General features: G+C 45.9%; 1 protein-coding gene across 1 annotated transcript in view; it reads right to left on the bottom strand.

Moving 5' to 3' along the window:
- LOC138743127 (synaptopodin-2) overlaps positions 1 to 24,917 on the bottom strand; it is a 66,287-nt gene extending 41,370 nt beyond the window's left edge. The window contains exon 1 of the mRNA XM_069898006.1: positions 24,686 to 24,917. The gene's annotated coding sequence lies outside the window, so the exon portion shown is untranslated. The remainder of the gene's footprint in view (positions 1 to 24,685) is intronic.
- Positions 24,918 to 26,840: the final 1,923 nt, after the last annotated feature.

Here is a 26,840-nt window from a genome sequence, read left to right as displayed (position 1 = left end):
TGTATTCACAACTGAGGTGTCGGGAGCTCTGGGTGGGTGGGCTGAGGTGAGGGTCTAGGGTCAACTTTCACATGAGATGTAGGGAAAATTCCAAATATTTTGGCCAAAAATAGGGGTCGATTTTTCCATCGTTTACACAAGTATATACAGCATGTGTTCAATGAGGAAGCCTCGACTGCTTCACTGGGCAGAGAATTCCACAGAGTCACTGCTCTCTGAGAAGAAGCAGTTCCTCCTCAGCACCATCCTAAATCATCCCGAATCTCCACAGAATGTCTCGTTCTAGTCCCACCTGCCAGTAGAAACCCTCTTGCAGTCTGAGTTGAAAATCATTGATGACCTCTGTCATCCTCTAACCACTAGAGGGTGTTTGGAAGCCAGGTCACAACAGCTCTTAAAAATCTGGAAGTCACCTATTGATCATTTCACGATTTAACCCCTGCTCCATTAGCAGCTTGCCTTCAGCCACTTGGGCCTTAAGGCCTGGATGTTTTCCCTAAACATCTCTCTCTCTCTCTTCCTTGTATCAAGTTTATTGTCATCTGATTGTACAAGTACAACCCGATGAAACAGCGCTCTCTGGTCCTCAGTGAAAAACACGCAGACACTCACCCAGACAGAACACGCATACAGACACACAATACACAAGCAGGACAAGTATTACAGCAATAAAAATAAATAAATACATATTGTTTAATGAATAGTTGAATCACAGATGGTCAGTGTGAACAGTTCCTTTGGTCGTTCACCATTCTCGCTGCCCGTGGGAAGAAGCTGTTCCTCAGCCTGGTGGTGCTGGCTCTGATCCTCCTGTATCTCTTCCCCAACTGGAGGAGCTGAAAGACTCTCTGTCCAGGATGGATGAGATCTTCAATGATTTCACGCGTCTTCTTCAGACAACGATCCTGATAGATCACATTGATGGGGAAGAGGGAGACACCAGTGATCCTCTCTGCCGCTCTTAGGTCCTGTGGATTGACCTCTGATCCATTTCTCTGCAGCAACCATCCCACATGGTGGTGTAGTTGGCCAGGACACTCTTGACAAAGCTCCTGTAGAAGGTTGACATAATGATGGCTGGTAACCTTGGCCACTTCAGTCTTCTCTGGAAGTGCAATTGCTGTTGTGCCTCCCTGACAAGTGAGGAGATGTGCCTCCCTTCTTAGCCCTTTGCCCTCTCCCCCATTACTTCCCAGCTTCTTTCCCTTCTACCCTCCCATCTGGACCCATCTCTTATCTGTTAGCCCATGATCCCCCCTGCGCCCCTTCCTCCCTCCCTCCCCTCCAGCATTTCCCAGCATCTGCAGCTTTTGTCTTTCCTTTTTGAACACATCTAACAAACTCGCCTCGACAACGTTCTGATGTTCAGAACTCCCATAAATCCCTGTAGGAGGAGTGCTCCCAGAAACTGCGATTTTTACATAATTTTGGCCTTGACAAAAGTTTAACATGAAAGTCTTCAGACACCATGGTTGAAATAAAAAGACAGTGCTGGAGAAACTCAAGCCTGAAATGTTGGTTATATATCTTTATATTTTCTATGTAATGTATAGCACCTAATAGCCTGAATATGCCTGAGATTGTCTGATCTCAGAAGCTAAATAGGTGCAGGGCTGGTCAGTACTTGGAGGGGAGACCGCCCAGGAACACCAGGTGCTGTAAAGTGGCGACTTTTTGTCTGCCTTATGGTAGATAAAAGTTAAAGAATTTCATGTATGTTACATTCTAAATGTAGCACCTTTACCTTTAAAGTGTTTGATGCTGAGTTTCTCCAGCATTGTGTTTCTTGACAAAAGTTGTTATTTCCTTTGAATTTTGGTTTATTTTGGGTTTTTTTTAACCTAAGAGAGGGGTTTACTTTGCACCTCCACACTTTCATTGACCAGTCTGTGAATTCCACAAGGGCAAATTTCATTTAATTTGACCCCATGGTGGGCACAGACAAGTGGGCTGAAGGGCCTGTTCCTGAGCTGTACTGAACGACCGATGCCCATAGCATTCCATGGATAAATCGCCAAAACAAAATGACCGGGATTGCTACTTCCAGCCACGTGCATTTTGATGCCAATTCCCACGCAGCGGTAATCTTGGTGTATAGTCAAACACCAATCTAAAGATCTCATTGGGAAAGAGCAAATGATCAGGGTGACCAAAATTAGAGTTCAGATTTACAGTCAGAGTACATACATGACCTCACATACAACACTGAGGTTCTTTTACTGTGGGGGCCAGGCAGAATTATCGCTTATCACAGTGGTTCCCAATCTTTTTCTTTCCACTCACATCCCACTTTAAGTATTCCTTATGCCATAGGTGCTCAGTGATTAGTAAGGGATTTCTTAAAGTGGGATGTGAGTGGAAAGAAAAAGTTTGAAACCACTGTTGTAATCGTCCCTAATGGACTCGTTATGTGCTTGGTTTCAGACCTCCAAAGGAAATGGGCCAATGACAATTTTTCTCAAGCAAAATATTTCAGTAACAATTGGGTCCAGAGCAGTGACTCTCAACCTTCCCTTCCCTTCCCACCCACATCCCACCTTCAGCAATCCCTGACTCATCACAGAGCACCGATGGTAGAGGGATTACTGAAAGTGGGATGTGAGTGGAAAGAGAAAGGTTGGGAACCACTGGGTTATTGGTAGTGCAAAAGACTGTACTCAAGAAAAAGATCTGAATACAAAACAGAGAAATGGAAACAAGAAAGAAGTGCAAAAAAATTGACTGTGATGCAGAAAATAAATATTCAATAATACGGCCATAAGACACAGGAGCAGAAATAGGCAATTCAGCCCAACAAGCCTTCCCTGCCATCCCATTATGAGCGGATCCATTTCCCCACTCAGCCCCACTGCCCGGCCTTCTCCCCATAACCTTTGATAATAAATGACGTGCAATGTAAGAGTCCTTAAATGAGTCCCTGAGTTTGTCGATGAGGGGTCTGATGGTGGAGGGGTAGCGAGTCATGTGGCACCGATATCTCTTTCCTGATGTATTGATGGTCAGCAGAGAATGGTGTGGGTGGGGGGGGGGAAGGGAGTGAGGTTTAGGGGTGCTGAAGAACTTGCTGGGTCTCTGCATGGCTCAATGAAACCTCAGTTCACAGAGGCACGGAGACGTGCAGAGACACAGCACGGAAACAGGCCCTTCGGCCCACAGAGTCAATGCTGACATTCATCAACACATCTACAAATGAAACACCATTGACAGAGCACAGGCTTTCCTTTTTGGAACGATGAAAGATTGGAGGTAACAAAAGAGGTGTATGGGACTTAGGTGAGATCAAATTTGGAGTATTGTGGGTAGTTTTGGTCACCTAACTACAGGAAAGACATCAATAAGATAGAGAGAGTGCAGAGGAGATTTACTAGGATGTTGCCTGGACTTTAGGAAGTGAGTTACAGGGAGAGGTTAAACAGGTTTGGACTTTATTACCTGGAGTGTAGAAGAATGAAGGGAGATTTGATAGAGGTATTTAAAATGATGAGGGGGGTAGACAAATGTAGGTCAGTTTTTTCCACTGAGGGGAGGTGAGATACAAACCAGAGGACATGGGTTAAGAATGAAAGGGGAAAAGTTTAAGGGGAAACATGAGTGATGCGGGTGGAAACTGGAGTCCTCGGGTCGGGGGAACGTGTAAACTCCACATAGACAGCACCGGAGGTCGGAACTGAACCAGAGTCACTGCTGGGAAGTCGCAGCTATGCTGACCTTTCCATCGCTTTCCAGTCATTGTGGTGCTGGGTATGCGACCTCTGGACCTGCCTCTTGGACAGTTCCTGGTCTCATCGCTTGTTCTGATAATCTCTGTGCTTGTCCACACTAGCAGCGGCTTTATTCCTGGAGCAAGCCTTGCCCTGCCCAAATAGCTCTCCCAGAGTTCCAGTCCAAAACTCTCCAACAGCCAGTCTTAACCTTATGAAACATGAAAGTCTGCAGATGCTGTGATTGTAGTAAAAACACACCAAAATGCTGGAGGAACTCAGCTGGTCTCCCAGCGTCCATTGGAGGTAAAGGTATATAACTGACATTTTGGGCCTGAGCCCTTTTATTCATCAACCTTTTTTTGGTTATGACCCCCTTAGCTCAGCTCAAAGTTTATGGGGTCTTTCCCTGTGAAGCAGTTAAGTTTAGTTGGTTTCTTCTGTACTTGTCTCCTACCAACTACATTAAAAAAATTAAAAATAATTATGATTTCAGTCTGTGTGCTGTGGTCCCATCGGGGGGCACGGATGGTCCCAGTTGAAAATGGTTCTTGTGAAAAGTAAAAACACAGCGCTGGAAAAACTCATCAGGTTAAACAGTGTCCTTTATGTAGCAAAGATATATGGCCAACATTTCAGGCTTGAGCCCTTCATCAAGGTAGTTGCAGTTCTTCCCTGCCTCACACCCAGAACTCTGAAGAGGAAAGGCTTCATTCCTCTCTCAAGCCTGGATTGGGTGCTGAGCAAAAGGCATCACAGGACCAATGACAATAGATCAAATTTGGGACTTAGTTTCACCTTGAATATTTCATGGCGAGAGGGCATTGTCTGGAGAGGTAGCAATCTCCCACTGTGCAGAATGTGATACCACGCATTCCGTCAACGCAAGCCAGCTGCTTTGCACCGAGCCTTTCCTGTCAGTGACCCACTCCGTCTGAAAGGTCAGGGCTGTGCAGCCAGGGATAAGGAACTTCAGATCTGTGCAGACACCAGACAACAGACAACAGACACCCTGGGAATATTACAGGGGAGATCCAAACCAGATGACTTACAACGTGCTCTCTCCACAGACCGCCAGGATTCAAGCACGAAGGGGTTTAGTTTTGTGGGCAAGCTGTAGACACTGGCCACAGACCCCTGTGTTTAGAAGATTAAACAGAGATCTAATTGGAGATAATTAAAGTTGAAAGGGTCATCGGAGAAGAGAGAGAGAGGTAAAAAAGAGGATAGCAAAAGAAAATCTAGATGAGAGTCAGAAAGAAAGAGAGGGTGGTAGGTGTACGGAACAAGTTGTCACACAAACACCACCCAGGCCATGCCCTCTTTTCACTTCTACCATCAAGAAGGAGATACAGAAGCCTGAAGACAAGTCCCCAACAGTATTAAAAACAGCTTCTCGCCTTCTAAATTTCAAAATTTTAAAAATATTTAAACATTCAGCAGGCTAAAAAGTCATTTTGGCCCATGAGCCCAATTACTCCCTGGAACGTTTGGAACAGTGGGAGGAAACTGGAGCCCCCCCTCACAGACACAGTGTGGGATTTGAACCCCAGTTCTGATCGCAGATGCTGCAAAGGCTTTTCACTAACCGCTACAGCAGAGGTCCTCAACCTTTTTCTTCCCACTCACATCCCACTTGAAGTAATCTCTACGCCATTGGTGCTCTGTGATTAGTAAGGGATTGCCTAAGGGATGTAGGTGGGAAAGGAAGGTTGAGAATCACTGCTTTAGACCCCATTATTAGGGGTCTAAATAATTTTGCTTGAGAAAAATTGTCACTGGCTCATTTCCTTTGGAGTTATGAAACTGTGCACATAACAAGTCCATTGGGTACGATTAAAACAGTGATTTACAAACTTTTTCTCCCCACCCACATCCCACCTTAAGAAATCTTTTACTAATCACAGAGCACCTATGGCATAGGGATTGCTTAAAGTGGTATGTGAGTGGAAGGAAAATGGTTGAGAACCATTGTGCTAGGCCAACCATGCTGTCCTGAATTTCTGAATGGACAGTGAACCTTGGACTAATAGGGCAAAATGGTCAATTTCTCTGCTGTATGACTGCGAATCCACAGCTGTGACTCTTTTTCTCTGAGGTAAACAAGAAAGGGACCTGGATAAGCTGAGACCTTGCTCCCTGGAGGGCAAGGGGTGGAAGGGTGAACTGATAGAGGCCTATAAAATCATGAGGGGTTTAAACAAGATGAATGGTCACCTGCTTTCTCCCAGGGTGAAAGAGACAAAAACTAAAGGCCATAGGTTTAAGGTGAGCGGGGAAAAATTTGATGGGGATCTGATGGTTCACTTTATTTCCAAACGGAGGCTGGTGGGTGTATGAAACACGCAGCCAGAGGAGGTGGTAGTGGCTGGGACAATAACAACGTTTAAACAGGTCCATGGATGGGACAGGATATCTGCCTGATCCCCTTTCTTTCCCCTCACAGCTTAAATCTATGCCCACTAGTTTTAGACTCCCCTACCCTGAGGAAAAGATCATGATTATTGGTTAATTAGGTTAAGACTGTGCTCAAAACCATGGTCCTCGACAGAATCACAGACAGCAACGAGGAAGCGGACAGGATGAAGATAGATCAGATGGTTAAGTGTCAGTACAACCTTACACTCAATGTTAGCAAAACTAAGGGACTGATTGCACCAAGGGGTCAGCAGTGGAGAGGGGTGAGAATTTCAAATTCCTGGATGTCATCATCTCTGAAGATCTGTCCTGGGACCTCCATGCTGATGCGACCTAAAGAAGCCTCGCCAGCGTCTATACTTCCTGAAGAGTTTAAGGAGATATGGTACGTTACCAAAGACTCTTGCAAATTTCTACAGGTGTACCGTGGAGAGCATTCACTGCATCACTGTCTGGTATGGAGGTGGAAAGCACAGGACAGGAAAAGGCTACAGAGAGTTATTAACTCGGCCAGCGCCATCATAGCATCAGCCATCACTCCATCGATGACATCTACAAGAGGCGGTGTCTTAAGAAAGCAGCCTCTATCCTCAAGGTCCCTCATCACCCAGATCATGTCCTCTTCACACTGCTATCATCGGGGAAAAGGTACAGGCACCCGAAGACAAGCACTCAACAGGACAAAAACAAATTATTCCCCTCTGCTATCAGATTTATGGATGGACAATGAACCCAGACATGACCTCACTTTTTCTCTTCATTTGCACCAATTTATTTATTTTTAAATAGTGTTTCTACAGAAATAAAATTTTTAGCAATTTGCGCACCTGTAAAGTGCAATCCTGCTTCTGCAAATAACTAATTTTGTGACATTAAACCTGATTCTGATTCTGGTCCAGTCCCTTCATGATTTTTATAGGCCTCTCTATGTTCCCCCTCAGCCTCCTGTACTCCAGGGGTTAAAATGTTCTAGACTATCCAGTTATACAAGAACATCTTTCTTCTCAAATGGTGAAAGGCTTGACAGAGTAGATGTGACAAGGTGAAAGCATCTAGAACAAGAAGGCATAACTTAAGGATAAAAGGCCATCAATTTAAAAAAGAGATGTGGAAAAATTTATTTAGTCAGTGGGTCTTCGCGAGCCTGTGGAACTTGTTGCCACAGACGGCTGTGGAAGCAAGGTCGTTGGGTGTATTTAACATAGAACATTACAGCACAGTACAGGCCCTTCAGTCCTATATGTTGTGATGACCTATTTATTCCTAAATAAAAAAAAGTTCCAAACTTTTCCTTTAAGGCAGAGATTGATAGGTTTTTGATTAGTTGGGGCATCAAGGGTTTCAGGGGAAGGCCGGGGAGTGGATGGATCAGCTCACGATCAGACTCGATGGGCTGATGGGTCCACTTCTGCTCCAGTATCTTGTAATCCTGTGATCTGCAGATGTTAGGGTCCAGTGCAAGTGCTGGGGGCACTCAGCAAATTACTGCACACAGAGGTTCTGGTCCATCCAGTCTCTCCAAGCTCTCCAGTCTCACATCCTCACCAACCTTTCTGCACCCTCTCCAGCAGAATGACTTCCCTCATACAGCTGAGCCGCCAGTCCCCGCTCGACAGATCTCTCAACAGATTTAGCACCTTGCAGGCAAGCCTTTTGAACATCGGCAAGAGAGAAGCACAGGGAGAGACGGATAGGAACAGGAGGTAATGGGTCATGTCAAGGACTGGCACGATTAATTGCGCAGAACGAGCACGTTTCTGGGTTAGTAGGCCAGCAGATTGGGTAGCTAACCGGAGACTTTTGTTCAAATTCCCTGGACAGAAAAGGATTTAGATTCAGTTAATTTGTTGAATAAACATGGGATAAAAAGCCACATCTAGGAATGTGCAGAGGCAACGCGGAGGCACGGTACAGTGGGTGGAGCTACTAACATATTTATCTTTTCTATTCATTATATCCTTTTAATTTAATTTCATGGATACTAATGTTTTTTTAAGGTATCTATATAAACTTACCCCATGACATGTTTGGATTGATTGGGTTGGGCCTTGAATATAAAGAAGTCACATCGTAGCATTAAGTGAAGACAGAACATTGGGCCCACAAAGTTGTGCTTGACAGTAAACTCATGATCATTGTGTTTTGTACGGTCATGGAGTTGCAGAGCGCAGATACGTGGCCTTCAGTCCATCATGTTGATGCTAACCCTTTCCCCATCTACACCAATCCCATTTGCCTGGGATAGACCAGGCCCTGAAAGGAAAATGGGGTTTTCCTGATGACACTGATGGCCATTCATCCCATCGATTCCATGCTGGCTCACAACCACATTCCTCCACTAGATTCCCTTGGAACTTATTATCGACCTTCCCACCAGCAACCCCGCCTCCCAGAAAGTTTAGGGAGTCATCAGGGATAGTTTGTTTTTTACACACAGAGAGCGTTGGGTGTCTGGAACGCATTGCTGAGGGTGGTGGTGGAGGCTGGTAAATTAGGGACATTTAAAAGACTCTTAGACAGGTCTATGGTTGTGGGTGTGAGGGAGGGAAGAGTTAGATGGTTGTGGAGTAGGTTTACATGGGTCAGCACAGCATTGTGGGCCCAATGCACATGTTGCAATGTTCTGTCTTCACAGGAAGCTACAATGTGACTTCTTTATATTCAATGCCTAACTCAGTCAAGCCAAGCATGTCATGGGGTAGGTTTATATAGGTCAGTACAACATTGTGGGCTGAAGGGCCTTTTCTGTATGACCGATCTATGTTCTGAACTCTGCACTGTATTTCTAACTGATGTACTATGCATGAGTTGACTAGCTGGATTGCACATAAAGCAAACATTCTCCTGGCTCCATGCGACAATGAACACCAGTGTGAAAGGTGAAACAGCCTCACAGGACAGAGGTTGATTCTTGCCCCTGTGTTCCACGTTGCTGCATTTTTCAGCCCAGCTGCAGAACGAGCAAACGCGAAGCTGACTCTCCCGAGTCTGAGAGCTCGACGTGTGCGGCTCCCCCAATGCAGAGTGGGTGGGGGGTGGTCCTGTGGTTTCACAACACACTCCTTGGGGTTGTCTGTGAAATAGAACAACAGTCGGTGCCTTTATGAGAGGGAGGGTGTGAAACGTCACCCAAAAGGAATGGCTCTGGGACCATGTGCAAGCAGTTAGGGAGTTTTAACAAGCTCTGATTGGCATCCAGTGTGAGTGCGAAGTATTTTGGACTTGATATTGGCCATTGGATTTCAGTAAACTCACATCTAAAACTGGGCCTGTGTAATCTGCAGAAAGCAGGGACTGATCATCAGCTAGATTACAAGCCAATTTTCCCAATTCACATTGTTCAACAATCTTTTTTTTTAAAATCACTGATTTTGCACAGCAGTGGGGTGGGGCAGAAATTATTTCACTTCTTCCTCCCTTGTTTGTGCCAATCCGTGGATATCCTGTCAATTTGAATGAAGGAACGTTGCTTGGTTTAACTCACTACTCCCAGGCAAGACGTTCGAGAGGTTCAATGGAGCAGAGTGTTGGGCAGCCGGAGCTTCATTCCAAGATAGTGATTTAAACCATGAATCCAGGTCAACTCTCATAGAATGTTGGACTGTCAGGGAAGCAGGGATGAGAGGATGTCAGACTGTCAGAGGGGCAGAATGGAGGGGCCATGCTGTCAGAGGGGTGGAGTGGAGGGGCCACGCTGTCGGAGAGGCAGAGTGGATGGGTCGTGCTGTTGGAGGGGCAGTGTGGAAGGGCTGCGCCGTCAGAGGAATGGTGTGAAGGGGTGCTACCGGCCTACTGCAGGGGGAAACCACTGTACCTGCAGGTAGGCAACCTGGGAGGCTGGCCCCACCTGCCCACTGTCAATCATCAGCCCATATAAAGACTCGAGCCAATCCCCTTTGGGAGTCAGTTGGGCACGTGGAGCCAGGAAGGTACAGAGACCTTGTATGTGTACAAGTTTAAGCTCATTAAAGCCTGTTGTACAGTCTGCGAACTTTGTGTTTGAATTCTTCACACAGCAGTGCTCACAGGTGTGCAATATTTCCTTTCAATTAAGGTTTGAAACTAAAGCTTCCCAACCACCCGGATCGAATTTCAAAATCCATGTCCCCAATTCCCATCTGCTCACGTTGTCACATCAGCCGTTTTCCACCTGAAAAACCATCAGTAATAATTGTGAGATTCCTTGTTAATCTCTAACCTCTACTAAATTTTTGGGGGAGTGTGTTCCAGATTTCACCCTCCCTTTGTGTGAACCTGACAGTGCCCATGTTTCTCTCCCCTGGATCTGGGCTCCTACACATTTCCAACTCCAGATCAAGGGAAGCAAGATCAGTCTGGGCAAACTGTGCTGCAACAACCCTCGTTCCATGATTCTCTGTGGTCAAGGTAGAGGCAACGGAGACTCAGGCCCTGTTATTCCACTGTACAGACTGACCAGAGCCACAGAACGTGCCCTCAGATCAGGACAGGGATGCTACTATTAGCAAAACTGGCTGCAGTTATTTTCCCCATTGGAATTAACGAAGGAGAGAAATTTAACATCAACTGTCCCAGATGGGAGAATGACTGAGACAAACTGAGATCGAAGAATCCAAGAAGTAGAGTACACAGTTCTATGAAAGTGATGTCCCAGGTAGACAGGGTGGTGAAGGTAAAAACACGATGCTGGAGAAACTCAGCTGGTCAAATAGTGAACTTTATGTAACAAAGATAAAGATACAGAAACAACGTTTCGGGCTTGAGCCCTTCATCAAGGTATGGAAAAGCGTCAGCAGGCTTTCGAACAAAAGAGCAAGGGGAGGTGTGGTTGCAAAGGCAGGAAGTAATAGGGGGAGAAGGGAGGGAGGGCACAGCAGCGATTGAGGGGAGGACGAAATGCTGGGTGAAGAGTGGGGAAGGAGGGAGAATGGAGAGCATAATAGCTGAAACCAGAAAAATCGATGTTAATGCCATCTGGCTGGAGGGTGCCCAGATGGAAAATCAGGTTTTGTTCCTCAATTTATGGGTGGACTTAGTGGGACAGTACACGAGGCCATGGACATGTGAGTATGGGCGTGGAACGCAGAACTCAGATGGTTGGCCACTGGAAGGTCCCTGTCTCTGGTGCAGCAAGGCGAAGGTGCTTAGCGAAGTGATCTCCCAATTTGTGCTCACTCTCTCTGATGTAAAGAAGGCCACAAAGGGATGCAGTAAATCAGTCAAAGGAGGAGGTGTGGGAGCAAGTATAGCACCTCCTACAGCCACAGGGGAAGGTGCCAGCAGGGGTGATTAGTGGGGAGGGATGAGTGCATGAGGGAGTGTGTTTGGCATGCCTGCCTTTGTCACTCAGGGCATTGAGTACAGCTGTAAAGGATGTTCAAAGTTCAGATTTATTGGCAGAGTACATGCCCTGAGATTATCCTGCAGGCCAGGCATAATCTCTATATATTGGTAGTGCAAACTGCACTCAAGAAAAAGATACATACACAAAACAGAGAAATGTAAACAAATTGACTATGCAAACACAGAAAAATATAAATGTACACTATTCTTAGTCACCAAACTATATCAGAGATACGGGGCTAGAAAGGATGTAGAAAAGATTCCCAAGGATGTTACTGGGTTTGAATTACAAGGAGAGGCTGGATATGCTGTGACATTTTTCTCTGGAATGCAGGAGTCTGAGGGGTGACTTTAAAGAGGTGTAAAAAACTTGAACAGCAAAGATAAGTCATTTCTTTCCAGGGTTTGGGAGTCTAAAGCAAGATGGCGCAGATTTAAAGTGAGAGGGGAAAGATTTAAGGGGCTGTATTCTTCACACAGAGAATGGTGGGTGTGTGGAATGAGTTGCCAGAGGAATTGGTAGAGGCGGTGATGATTGTTTCATTCAAATTTGAGATGGGAACAGGAACTGTTTTGCATTTGCTTGTTCTGCAGCCGGGCTGATAAACGCAGCAACGTGGAACACAGGGGCAAGAGTCGGCCTCTGTTCATTGTGGCTACTTCACCATTCATGCTGGTGCTCATTGTCACATGTAGCCAGGAGAAAGTTTGCTTTGTGTACAATCCAGCTAGTCAACTCATGCATAGTACAGCAGTTAAAAACACAGTGCAGAGTTCAGAATATAGATCGGTCCATTCAGTACAGGCCCTTCAGCCCACAATGTTGTGCTGACCTATGTAAACAGCCCATGATATGCTTGGCTTAACTGGGTGGGATGTCGAATATAAACATAAAGAAGTCACATTGTAGCTTTATGTGAACATAGAACATTCCAAGGCTACCTACAAGTTTGCCGATGACACCACAGTTGTCAGCAGAATCACAAATGGCAATGAGGAAGCATCCAGGAGGGAGATAGATTAGCTCCTAGAGTGCCGTCACAACAACAACCTTGCACTCAACATTAGCAAAACCAAGGAGATGATTGTAGGTTTCAGGAGGAAGTCAGGGGAACACAACCCAGTCCTCATTGAGGGCTCAGTAGTGGAGAGGTTCAAGAACATCAAATTCCTGGGAGTCAACATCTCCGAGGATCTCCATGTTGATACATGGAGGCTCCAGGAAGGTTAGACTTTGTGAGGTGTCTGAGTAGATTAGGTTTGTCACTGAAGACTCTCATAAAATTCTCCAGGTGTACTGTGGAGAGCATTCTGGCTGGTTGCATCACTGCCTGGTACGGAGGCGCCAACTCTCAGGACAAGAATAAACTCCAGAGGGTTGTTAACTCGGCCTGTGACATCACAGGCACCAGACTTCTCTCCATCGAGGACATCTACATGAGGCAGTGTCTTAAAAAAGCAGCCTCTATCCTCAAAGATCCCCCTCCCAACCCCCCCCCCCCCCCACCCACCCAGGCCATGCACTTTTCACTCTGCTACCATCGGGGAAAAGGTTCAGGAGCCTGAAGATGAGCACTCAACGGCACAAGGACAGCTTCTTCCCCTCCGCCATCAGATTCCTGAATGATCAGTGAACCACAGATACGGCCTGACTTGTTGTGCACTGTTATTTTTACTTAGTTATAATATTGCAAGATGGTTTGAATGTTTGCCCTGTGACACTGCCGCCAAACATCGAATTTCACGACTTGTTCATGACAATAAATTCTGATTCTGATTCCAGCACAGTACAGGCCCTTCAGTCCACAATGTTTACCTATGTAAACATGCTCCACAACAAACTAACCCTTCCCTCCCTCAGACCCATAACCCTCTATTTTTCTTACATCCATGTGCCTGTCTAAGAGCCCTATTACATCAGAATCTACCACCACCCCTAGTTGTACATTCCAGGTACCTACCACTCGAAATGTAAAAGAAAACTTGCCCCTGTTGTCTCCCCTAAACTTTCCTCCCCTCACCTTCAACAGATGTCCTCTGGTATTGGCCATTTCTGCCCTGGAAAGAGGTTCTGATAGTCTACCCTTTTTAAGCTCCTCATAATCTTCTACACCTCTGTTAAGGAAGGATGAGGGTAGGGAGGAGGCTAGAAATGACAAGGATGGGTGGCTGAGGAGGGGGAGAATGGGAGTGGGGTGAGTGAGCCGAGACAGGGGAAAGTAAAGGTTAGGCAATTTGGTCAGTTGGGCCTAAGAGCCGGGTTCTGTGCAGTTGAATTCTTGGACTCCATGAGGAATTGGCTGTGAACCACTTCCTGGAAGCATTGAGGAGGAGGTGGGAGAGTGGGGGTGGTGGGCAGGGAGAGAGAGAGAGAGAGAGAGAGAGAGAGAGAATGCCCATTATGTGGTCTTCTTGGAGGGTGCTGCTCAGTTCATCTCAACCATCTCTCCCACAGGGCAATTGGCCCTGGATTGAAATGCACAGGAAGCAGGTGTGAATCTTTATTGGTTGTTAAAGGCTCGTTCACCTACTAACCAATAAATTGCTCAGCCAGACAGTGCTATTTCACACATCTGGAGCAAGTGGCAGGGAAGGTCATAGGTGAGGGAGCAAAGGAGTTCAGAGGATAACTTCCCTCTTACTTCTGCTCCCCCATTCCTTTCCACCCCTTCCTACTTCCTTCTGTTCCTCTTCTCTGCCCTTCAGATCCTCTCTGCCCAACCACTCCTCCCATTCTCCCCACTCGACCACCCACCCCTCACCTCCTTCCTTGTCCTTCTTGCCTCCTCCCCACTCTCATCCTTTCCTCTCTTGTTCTCTTTATTGATCTCCCCCACCTCTCTCCTTCCTGCTTGCCCCTTACCCTGTGCTGACCCTGGCCTGGGAGTGTGTGAGGTGACAGTGTGAAGAGATCTCGATTCTGGATCTAACCTGGGTCGTCCATAACAATATGTGATGGGACGATGCAAAAGGTGCTTTACTCTGTGTCTGACCCCAGGAATGTGTTATAAGGTGGAGTGGAGGGAGCTTCACTGTGTCTGAGCCTGGGAATGTGAGATGGGACGGTGTGGAGGGAGCTTCACTCTGTGTCTGAGCCTGGGAATGTGAGATGGGACGGTGTGGAGGGAGCTTCACTCTGTGTCTGAGCCTGGGAATGTGAGATGGGACGGTGTGGAGGGAGCTTCACTCTGTGTCTGACCCATGTCCTGGGAATGAGGGACAGGGCAGTGTCAGAGGGAGTTTCTCCCTCTGCCTAACTCATGCTCTCCCTGCCCTGGGAGAGTTGGCTGAGTGTGTAATAGTTCCTTCACTGAGTTATAACATCACTTGACAGCAGATTAACATAATTAAACTGAAAGCATGATAAATGCATCCATTCACTGCAGTGTTCAGTGTTGTGGCTGGTGTAATGAGCAGGAGACGTGTAACTTGATACAGATGACTGGGTGCTAACTGAACCAGTTTCTGGTGTTCTTCACACAGCCTGTTGAATGAGAGAGGTGGAGCCTACTTCTGGAGCCAGGCCTTTCATCTGCACCGTTCTGTCAGTACAACTTCCCCACCCCTCAATTATGCTCTCCGATCATCACTCCACCCCACACTTCCCTCCAACTCCCTATCCTGGCCATAATCCCATTTCTATCTCCTTTTACCCTGACTCTCTTTGAGGGGAGATTCTGCAGACATCGACCCAACCCACAGTTTCCAGAACAAATCATTCTTTGGCTCTTTTACTTCGTGAATGACTCTTCCAAATCTGCTCTCAGTTCAGATTCATCGCTGGAATCTCCGTCACTAGAGATTTGGTTACTTTAATTTTAATTTAGACATACAGCACGACAACAGGCCATTTCAGCCCACAAACCCGTACCGCTAATTACACCCAATTAATCTACAACCCCGATACATTTCGAACAGTGGGAGGAAATCAGAGCCCCAGAGAAAAACCCACACATTTACGGGGAGAAGGCACAAACTCCTTATAGACAGCACGCGATTCAAACCCCTGTCACTGGTGATGTAACAGCGTTATGTGAACCACTACACTGACCTGGATTTCCCTGGATTTAAACCTTCACTGGATTTAAAACACTTTCTTTGTTGGTTCAAATCGTCCCTGCAGAAACTAGGCTTAAACTCAGTTCTTTGACACATTGAGAGCAAACATTTGACTTGAGATTGGAAGAAGGTGGTGAATGCAGCTCAGAACATCACCCATGGACTCCATCTACACCTCCCATTGTCTAGGAGATGCAGCAGCGAACACACTTGAGAGCCCCACCACGCCCCAGTGTGACACACTCTCTTCTCTCTTTTCCACCATCTCCACACCTACCCAATAATTTTCAACCTCTTACTGCTTTTTGATCATGCTTCAAATAGTCAGCAAGAGGAAAAGGCTATCATGTGGGATGAACTGAATGGCCACTCTGTGCCCTAAATCTGGCAACTCTCGATTTACAAACACCTATTACAAATGTTTATGTTTCGAAGCTAACTATTCCATTTCTGCAGCACCTTTCCCAAACATCCCAAAGGACTTCAGAGCTAAAAACATGACCAGTAATGATGTGATAATGAGCAAATCGTCTGAATTCAGCAACACTCTTCACTGATAGGTACAGCATGGATACAAGCCCTTCAGCCCATTAAGTCTAGGCTGGCACCAACCATCTATTTTAACACTGCTGCTACCCATGTTTCCAGCAGCAATCCTGACCCCGGACCCACAGGTCCTTGGGATGAGGGAGGAAACGGACCTCTTTGCGGGGGTGGGGGGACCCCCATGCAATCGCGGGGAGAACGTGGACAGTTAATGGCAGGGATTGTAAAAACATTGATGTGCAGAGACATCTGGGGGTCCATGTCCACAGCTCCTTTATTTGGGGGGGGGGGGGGCGGTGTATTGAACATAAAGGTAAAGAAATCACATTGAAGACTTTGACATAAAACATTCCCGCACAGTACAGGCCCTTCAGCCCTGTTGTGCGGACCCATATGAACCACCATGAATCTCTCCTATCCCTTCCTCACATCCATAACCCTCAATTTTTGTTGCATCCAAGTGCCTGTCTGAGTCACTTAAATGCTCCTAATGTTTCAGTCTCCAATACCAACCCGGCAAGGTATCCCAGGCCCCCACCACTGTGTGTGTGTAAAAAAAAAACTTCCCCCGACATCTCCCCTAAACTTCTCTCCTTTCACCTTAAACAGATGCCCTCTGGTGTTTGCTGGTTCAAATTTACTGTCGGAGTATATACATGACATTACATACAACCCTGAGATTCTTTTATCTCCGGGCCACTTACTGGCAATGCAAAAGACTTAAAAGTGAAGGTTCAATTATTGTCATGTAATACTACATTTAGAATATAACATACATGAAATTCTTTAACTTTTGTCTACTGTAAGGCACTTTGTCCAGTGCCCCTCCCAGAAACCTACAGCACCTGATGTCTCCCCTCAAAGTACTGACCTGGCCTGAGCCTGCTTAGTTTCCGCATGTAAACAAATAAAGAAATGTAAACCGAGTGACTGTGCAATACAGAAGAGAAAAAAATTCAAAATGTACAAAAGTGCACCAGTCAGAGTCCTTAAATGAGTCCCTAATTGAGTTTGGTGTTGAGGAATCTGATGATGGAGGGGCAGCAGCTGCTCCGGAACCTGGTGGTGCGAGCCTTGTGTCACCAAGACCTCTTATTGCTGCCCAAGGGAAAAAGATGCTGTCTGCCCACCCTATCTTCTTTTTGGCCTCCATCGATCATGATTGACCGTGGGTACTTCGTCTCTGGTGGTCACTGCTTTGTTTTGGAGGCCATTCCTGGAACAGCAGGCTCTGCCACCCTTTATATACCTCTCATAATCTTATATCCCCCCCGGTACTTTGGTTGGGCTGTATGTGGAATTCTGTGTATAGTTCCGGTCACCCCATCACAGGAAGGATGTGGAAGCTTTGGAAAGGGTACAGAGGAGGCTCACCAGGATGTTGCCTAGTTTAGAGGGTGTAAGTTATGGGGAGAGGTCAGACAAACCTGGGTTGTGGGGGGGCGGGGGGGAGGAGGGAGTGGGTGGAGATGAAGTAAAGACAACAGTTATGTGGGAGTCACACGGATTTAAAGGGGATGGAGGGGGATGGATCGTGTTCAGAATTTTAGGTTAATTCAAACATAGTTTTCAGCACAGACACGTGGAATCGAAGGGCTGTTCTATCCAGCACTGACAAAATGGGCTGAATGATCCCCGTTTGTACTGTGCCTGTGATTCTCATTTCTCACAGTAATTTACAGAACACATCATATTTTTTTTAAACACATAACCTCATTCAAAAGGTATTTGGATATAATCTCTCCACCAATCTGCCGTAATAAATCATTCTATGTTCTAATGATCGTCTTTTCAAACTTGTAATTCTCTAAGCTGTTTGCTCGAGATCACTGTTTGCTCCTGCAGTTGTGCTCCAGTTATCTGTCCTGAATTCTCCTGTAATGTTCCCTGCCCTCTTCTAATCTGGAACCTGCTTGTAACACTTCTGTTCCAACTTGCACCCAGTCCCACTTGCAAAACAGCCCTCACCCTTTGGCAGCTACAATGGTATCTAGCGAGGCAGGGCTCTAGTTTCTTTTAAAAAAACAATTCCTAGCCCTTCCCTGTAAATATCTTCTCCTCCAAATCCACAACTGCCTCAGATTTCTTTCCAATTCTGGCATGCTCCCCAAGTTCCTCCTCTCCACTGTTGGTGAGTGGAATCTTTAGTTGCCTGGTCAGAGAGACTTGGGGGTACAAACGAAAAGAGTTAGGGGTGGTTTCATGAAAGTGGTCTTCATCAGTCAGGGCATAAGGAGCATTTGACAGCTCTTGGCCAGTACTTGTTGGAATTGAGAATGAGGGGGGATCACATTGAAACATTTCAAATGTTGTATGATGTGGACAGAGTAGATGAAGAAAGGTTCTTTTCCATGGTGGGAGAGTCTAGGACAAGAGGGCACAACTTCAGGATTGAAGGGCGTCCACTTTGAACAGAGATGTGGAGAAATTTCTTCAGCCAGAGGGTGGTAAATCTGTCGTATTTGTGGCCACGGGCAGTTGTGGAGGCCGGGTCATTGGGTGTATTCAAGGAGAGATTGACAAGTTCTCAATTAGCCAGTGTATCAAAGGTTTTGGGGAGAAGGCTGGGCAGTGGGGCTGAGTGGGAGCCATTGATCAGCTCATGATTAAATGGTGGGGAAAAATCAATGGGCTGAATGGCCTATTTCTGTTCCTCTGTCTTATGGTATTGAAAACAGGAGCAGGGAAGTCCTACAACTTCCCTACATGATGTTGGTGCGACTGCACTTGGAGTATTGCATGCAGGTTTGGTCAACCAGCTGTAGGTAAGTCATCATTAGGTTGGAAAAGGGTTCAAGATGGATCAACAAGGATATTATCAGGAATGGTGGGGTTTGAATCTTGAATTATAAGAGGCTGGATAGGAGTAGAGGAGGCTGCGAGGGTGAGGGGCACCTTTTTGTGGCTTGTAAAATCAAGAGAGGGCATAAATAAGATGTCATCTCTTTCCCAGGGTAGAGGATTCTAAAATCAGGGGGCACGGGTGAGAAAGGAGAGATTTAAAATGGATCTGAGTGGCACTTTTTTTTCCCACATAGAGGGTGGAGGGTGTGTAGAACGACCTGTCAGAGGAAGTGGTGGAGGCAGGATCAATTCAGCTGAAAGGTTAACTGCCGGTAGTGAAGAAATCTGGAATATGGAGCTGAATTGTTTATGGTCAAGGACAGTGAAAAGGTTTGTTTTGCATGCTGTGCTGTTAAGTCAACCTCTACATAGCACTCAAACAAAAAAATCTCCAGATGATGCGGTCAAGCACTGGAGAAACTCCGCAGGTCCAAGCAGCAGCATGGGTTCCATATTACCCATGGATACTGCATGACCTGTTGATTTTCTTCAGCATGTTTGTGTATTGAACTTTACAAGTATTTTGTTGAGTACAAGAGTTAGGATGTTATGATAAAATTGTACAAGACATTGATGAGGCCAAATTTGGAGTATTGTCTGCAGAAAACGACAGGAAAGATATCAAAAAGATTGAAAGTGCAGAGAAGATTTACTAGGATGTTGCCAGGACTTCAGGAACTGAGTTACAGGGAAAAGTTAAACAAGTTAGGACTTTAATTCCCTGGAGGGTAGAAGAATGAGGGGAGACTTGATAGAGGGATACAAAATTATGAGGGGGATAGACAGAATAAATGCAAGCCAGCTTTTTCCAGTGGTTAGGTGAGATACAAACCAGAGTGAAAGAGAATTAAGAAAGATTGGGAACGAGATTTGAACATAACATTTTCAGATGAAGATCGGTACTCTTAATTGCTTTGTTTGGTTTTTCATGTGAGCTAGAGATACCTCTGTCTGCAACTCAAGAGAAAGTTTTGGCCTTTACCACACTGATAGCTAGACGAGTAATTTTATTGAAATGGAAAGATGACTCTTTACCTCCCCATACACAGTGGTTCCATGAAGTAATTTCATATTTAAGCTTGGGGAAAAAATTAGATCCAACAGTGGACATTGTTTAGAGCAGTGGATGTTGTCTAGAGCAGTGGATGTTGTCTATACAGACTTCAGTAAGGCCTTCGATAAGGTTCCGCATGGGAGGTTAGTTAGGAAGGCTAAGTCCTTGGGTATTAATTTGGAGATAGTCAAATGGATTCAACAGTGGCTGGAAGGAAGGGGCCAGAGAGTAGTAGTAGATAATTGTTTGTCAGGATGGAAGCCGGTGACAAGCGGTGCACCTCAAGGTTCGGTATTGGGACCATTGCTGTTTGTCATATATATTAATGATCTGGAGGATGGGGCGGTAAATTGGATTAGTAAATATGCAGATGATACTAAAATAGGGGGAATTGTGGATGATCAAGAGGGTTTTCAAAGATTGCAGAGGGATTTAAACTGCTTAGAGGAGTGGGCAGAAAGATGGCAGATGGAGTTTAATGCTGTTTAATAGTGTGAGGTGCTTCATTTTGGAAAGAATAATCAAAGCAAGACATATGTGGTAAATGGGAGGGCGTTGAAGAATGCAGTGGAGCAGAAAGATCTAGGAATAACAGTGCATAGTTCCCTGAAGGTAGGAGCACATGTGGATAGGGTGGTGAAGAAGGCCTTTAGTATGCTTGCCTATATAAATCAGTACATAGAATATAGGAGTTGGGAAGTAATGATGAAACTGTACAAGGCATTGGTGAGGCCAAATTTAGAGTACTATGTGCAGTTCTGGTCACCGATTTATAGGAAGGATATTAACAAGATAGAGAGAGTGCAGAGAAGATTTACAAAAATGTTGCCTGGGTTTCAGCATCTGGAATACAAGGAGAGATTGAGCAAATTAGGTCTTTCTTCCTTGGAACGTAGAGGCTGAGAGGGGATTTGATAGAGGTGTTTAAGATAATGAGAGGGATAGATAGAGTTGATGTGGAAAGGCTTTTCCCATTGAGAGTAGGAGAAATGGATACAAAAGGTCATGGGTTGAGAGTTGACGGGCAAAGGTTTAGGGTTAACATGAGGGGGAACTTCTTTACTCAGAGAGTGGATACTATATGGAATGGGCGTCAGGAAAGGTGGTGGAGGCAGGGTCAATTTTGTCATTTAAGAAAGGGTTGGATAAGTATATGGATGGAAGGATATGGCCAGAGTGCTGGTAAATGGGATTAGAGGAGGGTTCGTGGATCAGTGCGGACTAGAAGGGCCAAATTGGTCTGTTTCCGTGCTGTAATTGTTATAAATTATTAGAGATAGAAATTTTCCATTTATAAAGATGTGGAGCCCATTTATAGAAAACTATCATGACTGGAAGATTTATGAATTATGAATGTTCCGGAGATTCCCTGTCCGATTTCTGGAGGTCGCTCTCCGATCCACAATTTCCCTTTTCTTTTACAGAAGTTTCCTTGATTAGAGGGAGGGGTCAAGTCGATTTAGTTTTGGGGTTTTTTGTTTTTATCAATTTTTATTTGGATTAATTTGGCAAATATGGGTGTAATATGGTTATTGTAGATTAATTCAATCACTTGTTGCTTGAGTGGATTAAGGAACTGTCTAATGTGGTTCCATCCATTGTTTGTACGTACTTGTATGTTATGAGATGACTCGTTATGGGTTTTCCCTAAAATCTGGTAGGTAAGTTTATATGTTAAACTCAATAAAAATATTTAAAAAGGAAAGAGTGACAGGGGAAAAGTTTAAGGGGAACATCTTCACACAGAGAGTGGTGGGGGCGTGGAACGAGCTGCCAGCTGAGATGGTGAATGTGGGCTCAATGTTAACATTTAAGAAGAATTTGGACAGGTACATGGATGGCAGGGGCTATGAACTAAGGGCAGGTCAGTGGAATTAGACAGAATAATAGTTTAGCATAGATTAGAAGGGCAGAAGGGCCTGTTTTCTGTGGTGTAATGTTCTATGGTTCGAGCTACAGCAAGGTGGTGCAGTTGTAAAAACTTAATGTTACAATAAAACAAAAGTGCAGGGTGTAATGTTAAAGATAAAAAATACAGTTAAAAAGGGCAAGGCGCCATATGATACTAATAAGAGGTTCGTTCAAGAGTCTTAGATATGGCGAGAACTAAATTACTGGTTATGTGAAAACTGATCTGATTCGTTAAAGTTCTTGCCAGCTTAGGCCACACACATTCAATGCTAATGGCTTGGAAATGGCAGCGAGGGATGGGAATAGAAACTCATGCTCCAGTGAATGAAGAACACAAAGGCAAATGTGGTGGGAGATGGGAAACCCCATGAAGAAGGGCTCAGGCCCGAAACGTCGGTAATGTATCTTTACCTCCTGTGGACGCTGCGAGACTGGCTGAGTTCCTCCAGCATTTCTGAGTTTTTAACCGTAGTTTGATGAATACATTGATCCCAAGCTGACTATACAGTTCAGTGCTCCAGAGCTGGGAGACAATAGCTGGGTGGAGTGGGGGGGTTTGGGAGGGGGGAGGGTGGTAAAATGAGAAGGCAGTTCTCCATCTCCTCCTCAAGAGGGATTGAAAGGATGGTTGCGTGAGCTTTGGCAGCAACACCAGATTGCAAATTAAGTAGAGTCTGATAGATCAATGAACCAAAGATATTGCCTCACTTTGACTTTTCAAGCACTATTTTTATTTATTTTTGTAAGGTGGTTTATATAAATGTTTTCACTCTGATGCTGCGGCAAAACAACAAATTTTGTGACATGTTCGTGACGATAAATTGTGATTCTATCTCTGCTTGCCCTCTGTCATATGAAAGGGAGATCGCAAACTGGAATAGTGAGAATGAGTTTGACCTGAAGGATGTTCAGGAGGGATGGGTACTGAAGGTAAGGCCGAACCAGCTACCACCAGAAGTGTCTGGTGCATGATCCACGTCCGCCGTCACAGAAGCCAGTTTGACTCGTCCAGCTGTCACTGCAGGACCTGCTGAGTTCCTACAGTGTTTCTGTGTTTTTACTACAATCACAGCGTCTGCAGACTTCTCTATGACAGGGGGTGGGGTTCAACGAAAGCCAGAGAAGTTGATATTAATGACATCCGGTTGGAAGGTGCCCAGTTGGAAGATGAGGTGTTGTTCCTCCAATTTACGGGTGGTCTTAGTCTGGCAGTGCACGAGACCATGGACAGACATGACAGCAAGGGAATGGAGTGGAGAATTAAAGTGGGCAGCAACTGGGAGATCCAAGTTATTGCGGCAGACAGAGCTGAGGTGCTCAACAAAGCAATCTCCCAATCTGCCTCCAGTCTCTCTGATGTAGAGGAGACTACAATGGGAGCACTGGATGCAGTCGATGACCCCTACAGATTCACAAGTTGCTTCACTTGCAGAGACTGGTTGGGGCCCCGAATGGTGCTGAGGGAGAAGGTGTGGGCGCAAGTGGAGCATCTCCACTTCTCGAATCTAGATATGAATCAATTTTCTAGGTGATGAAAGAAAACATAACAGAGCATGTCTCGATCTACCAGGCATCTAGGTTGTCCTGCTGCTGACCCACTACACATATAATGATAATGCATTGCAGGAAATCTGGCCTCATTTCATGCAGGCAGGTTAGAACCTGGTCCCCAGGTAAATGAAGCGAGACCTCCGCTTTAAGCAGCAGTGATGTCCCAAAACTGACTGCATGGATTCTGGCCGAGTTCACAAGACAGATATCGCCCGATGTGTCTGTGTACCCACCTCCATGAACCTTTGAAATTCATCTTAAGTTTTGACATGTCCCTCAAAGGCATGAACAAAACTGTTTAATAGCACCAAAATGATCGCTCAAAGCTTTATAACAGGAAACAGATGCAATATGAACATCAAAAGAAGCGATTTTTATCTGAACACTGAGCTGAAGTCAAATCCATCCTCAGGTCACCCAGTACCAGAGAGACTTCTGAGTTGAGAAGTTGGGACCTCATGAATCCGCTGTGCCAGGTGTTGGTGAGACCACACTGTGTGCAGATCTGGCCCCCCAGCTACAGGAGGAACGTCAATAAGTTGGAAGGGGTGCAGAGGAGATTCCCCAGGATGTTGCTTTTGGATAGGCTGGGGGTTTATTCCCTGGAGTGAAGGGGACTGAGGAGAAAGTTTACAGAGGCTGATAAATAATGAAAGTGTGGATAAAGTGAACACCCACAATCTTTGTCCCAGAGTAGATTATTCTAGTCCAAGAAGGCAGAGGTTGAAAGTGAGGGGGGAGAGATTTAAGATGGACCTGAAGGGTAATTTTTTCACTCAGAGGATGGTCTGTGACCTGAACCTCACAATCGGCAGGGGAACAAGGGAGAGAGCGAGCAGCCTTTCGGCCCCACCAGGAAGTTCTAGCACTGAACAAACAAGGGCTTGGAGATACCGGCGGGGGATTGCCGGCAGGACAGGCAGCGGCTGTGGGGAACGGGGAGCCGGATCCCTGGGCGGACAGAAACAGTTCAACCCGGCGGCTTCGCAATGTCCAGCGTGGAGCGGGACCCCAACCTCTCCTGCCTTTTAGACGGGGTTCCTTTCTCCCCACCCTGACATGATCAACCTTTTAACCTAGCGCCGGGTTGCAACATCCTTTCGGGCGCATCAACTCTGATGAGCGGCTCGAACGCGAGGGATAGCACGGAGAGGGCGGACCGAACGGCCGACGCCCCATCGCTAAGCGACTGGCCAGCTGCGGACTCTCTCTATCCGGCCATCGCCCCCCTGCCCACGGCCAGGCACCGTGTCGCACCGGCGCTACCTGCCCGTCTTACCTGAGGCTTCGAGAGAGGAGCTCAGCCCGGCTGCAGAGAGGCTTCTGCCGGCAGCCGCAGCCCGTCTCTCCCCTGGTGTCACTGACAGAGGCGGGGAGGTGGATCTGAAACAGTATTTCTATTGTTGACCTATTTAGAACAGGAGGGAAGAAATCAAACCAGTTCCAGCTGCAAACGTTGCTGGAATCTCTCTCTCTCTCTCTTCGTTAGAAAGCAAATGACCTCAGAATCTCTTAAGGTCGGGTTACAAGGTTTCAGAACTCAGTTCATGAAGGGGGGGCAGAGAGAGGGACGAGCGAAAACTTGTCCTGAAGTTAGTCATCACTCTGTACTTCGGCACTTTCCGGGCTTCAGATTTTCCAAGGAGTGAATTAACTGACGCCTGCCTGAAAACGAGACGTTCATCTTCGGCTCGGAAAGGGGCCCTTCGGCCCCGCTCTTCCATGCTGTCCAACTCGCTTTCCTGAGCTGGTTTCATTTGACTGCTCGAAGTGTCTTTTGAAGATAAATTTGTCCCCGCCCCTGCTCCATATGACCTCTAGCCTCTGTGAGAAAAAAAAGTTGGCCAACAGATCCCCCCCACCCCTCACCTTAAACCAATGGTTCTCAACCATTTTTTCCCACTCACATACCACCTTAAGTCATCCCTTACTCACCTTATTACATAAGGTGGTATGTGAGTGGGGAAAAAAGTTTGTGAACCACTCATTTAACCCTATGGCCTTCCGTTTTATTTCCTCTCCCCTGGAAAAAAGACTGTGACCATTCACCTAGTTTCTACCCCTCATGATTTTATAAACCTCTATTGATTCACTGGGATGATACCTGGATTGGAAAACAAGTCTCATGAAGCAAAGTTCACAGAGCTGGGACTGTTCTCTTTGGAGCAAAGAAGGATGAGAGGAGACTTAATAGAGGTCTACAAGATTTTGAGAGGCATAGATAAGGTGGACGGCCAGCACCTTTTTCCTTGGGTGAGAGTTGCAAACACCAGAGGACACATGTACAAAGTGAAGGGAGGGAAGTTTAGGGTAGACATCAGGGGTAAGTTTTTTACACAGAGAGTTGTGGGGGCTTGAAATGCCTTGCCAGGGATGGTGGTGGAGACTGAAACTTTAGGGGCATTTAAGTGACTCAGACAGGGACATGAAAAATAGAGGGTTATGAGGTTGGGAGGCTTTAGTACATTTTTAAAAGAAATATATGGGTCGGCAGAACATCGAAGGCTGAAAGGCCTTTACTGTGCTGTAGTGTTCTATGTTCACAAAGGCAGCCCACCTCCACCTTTTCAGGGGACACCAGCCACCAGCAATAAATGGTGGCCTTGTCAGCAACGCCCATGTCCTGTGAATAAGTAACAAAAAAAAGTTGAAGACTGTGCGTATAATTCTGATGGGTCCTCCAATATAGATAAGCTATCAAAGAATACAACAGGATATAAACCAGTGACAAATACAGGCAGAAAAATGGCAGATGCAGCTTAATCCGGACAAGTGTGGGGGGTTGCACTTTGGGAAGGGAAATGTAAGGCGAATGCATAAATTATTGATGTGTGAAGGAATCTGGAGGTCCAGGTCAACATCTATATGAACGTGGCCACACAAGAAGACAGGGTGATCAAGAAGGTGTATTGTATGATTGGCTTCATAGGATGGGGTATTGAGTGTAAGAGAGAGGAGGTTATATTGCAGTGATATAAAACTACCCCTCACTCACACAAGTGATTTGGCAGCACTTGGAATACTATGAGCAGTTCTGGTTCCCTCATTACAGGAAGGACATGGAGGCTTTTGAAAGGAGACAGAAGAGGTTTACCAGGATGTTGCCTGTTTTATAAGGTGTGAGTTATGGGGAGAGGTTGGATAAAGCCGGGTTGATTTCCTAAAACGTCAGAGGTTGAGGGATGACCTGATGTAAGTTTATAAATTCATGAGAGGAATTGATACGGTAAAATCAGAATTATTCCCTCAGGATAAAAGAGACACATTCTAAGAGACATGCATTTAAGGTGAGAAAGGTGTAGTTTAACTGAGATGGAGACTCTCACATGGTAGGTTGCCTCCCAGGTGCCAGGGTCAAAGATGTCTCGGATCGAATCCATCGAATTCTTGAGAGGGAGGGTGAGCAGCCAGATGTCGTGGTCCACATTAGTACT

The sequence above is a fragment of the Narcine bancroftii genome, chromosome 9, assembly GCF_036971445.1.
Source record: "Narcine bancroftii isolate sNarBan1 chromosome 9, sNarBan1.hap1, whole genome shotgun sequence".
NCBI lineage: Eukaryota > Metazoa > Chordata > Chondrichthyes > Torpediniformes > Narcinidae > Narcine > Narcine bancroftii.
Note: the sequence above shows the minus strand (reverse complement) of the source record. Positions and strands in the feature narration are given on the sequence as shown.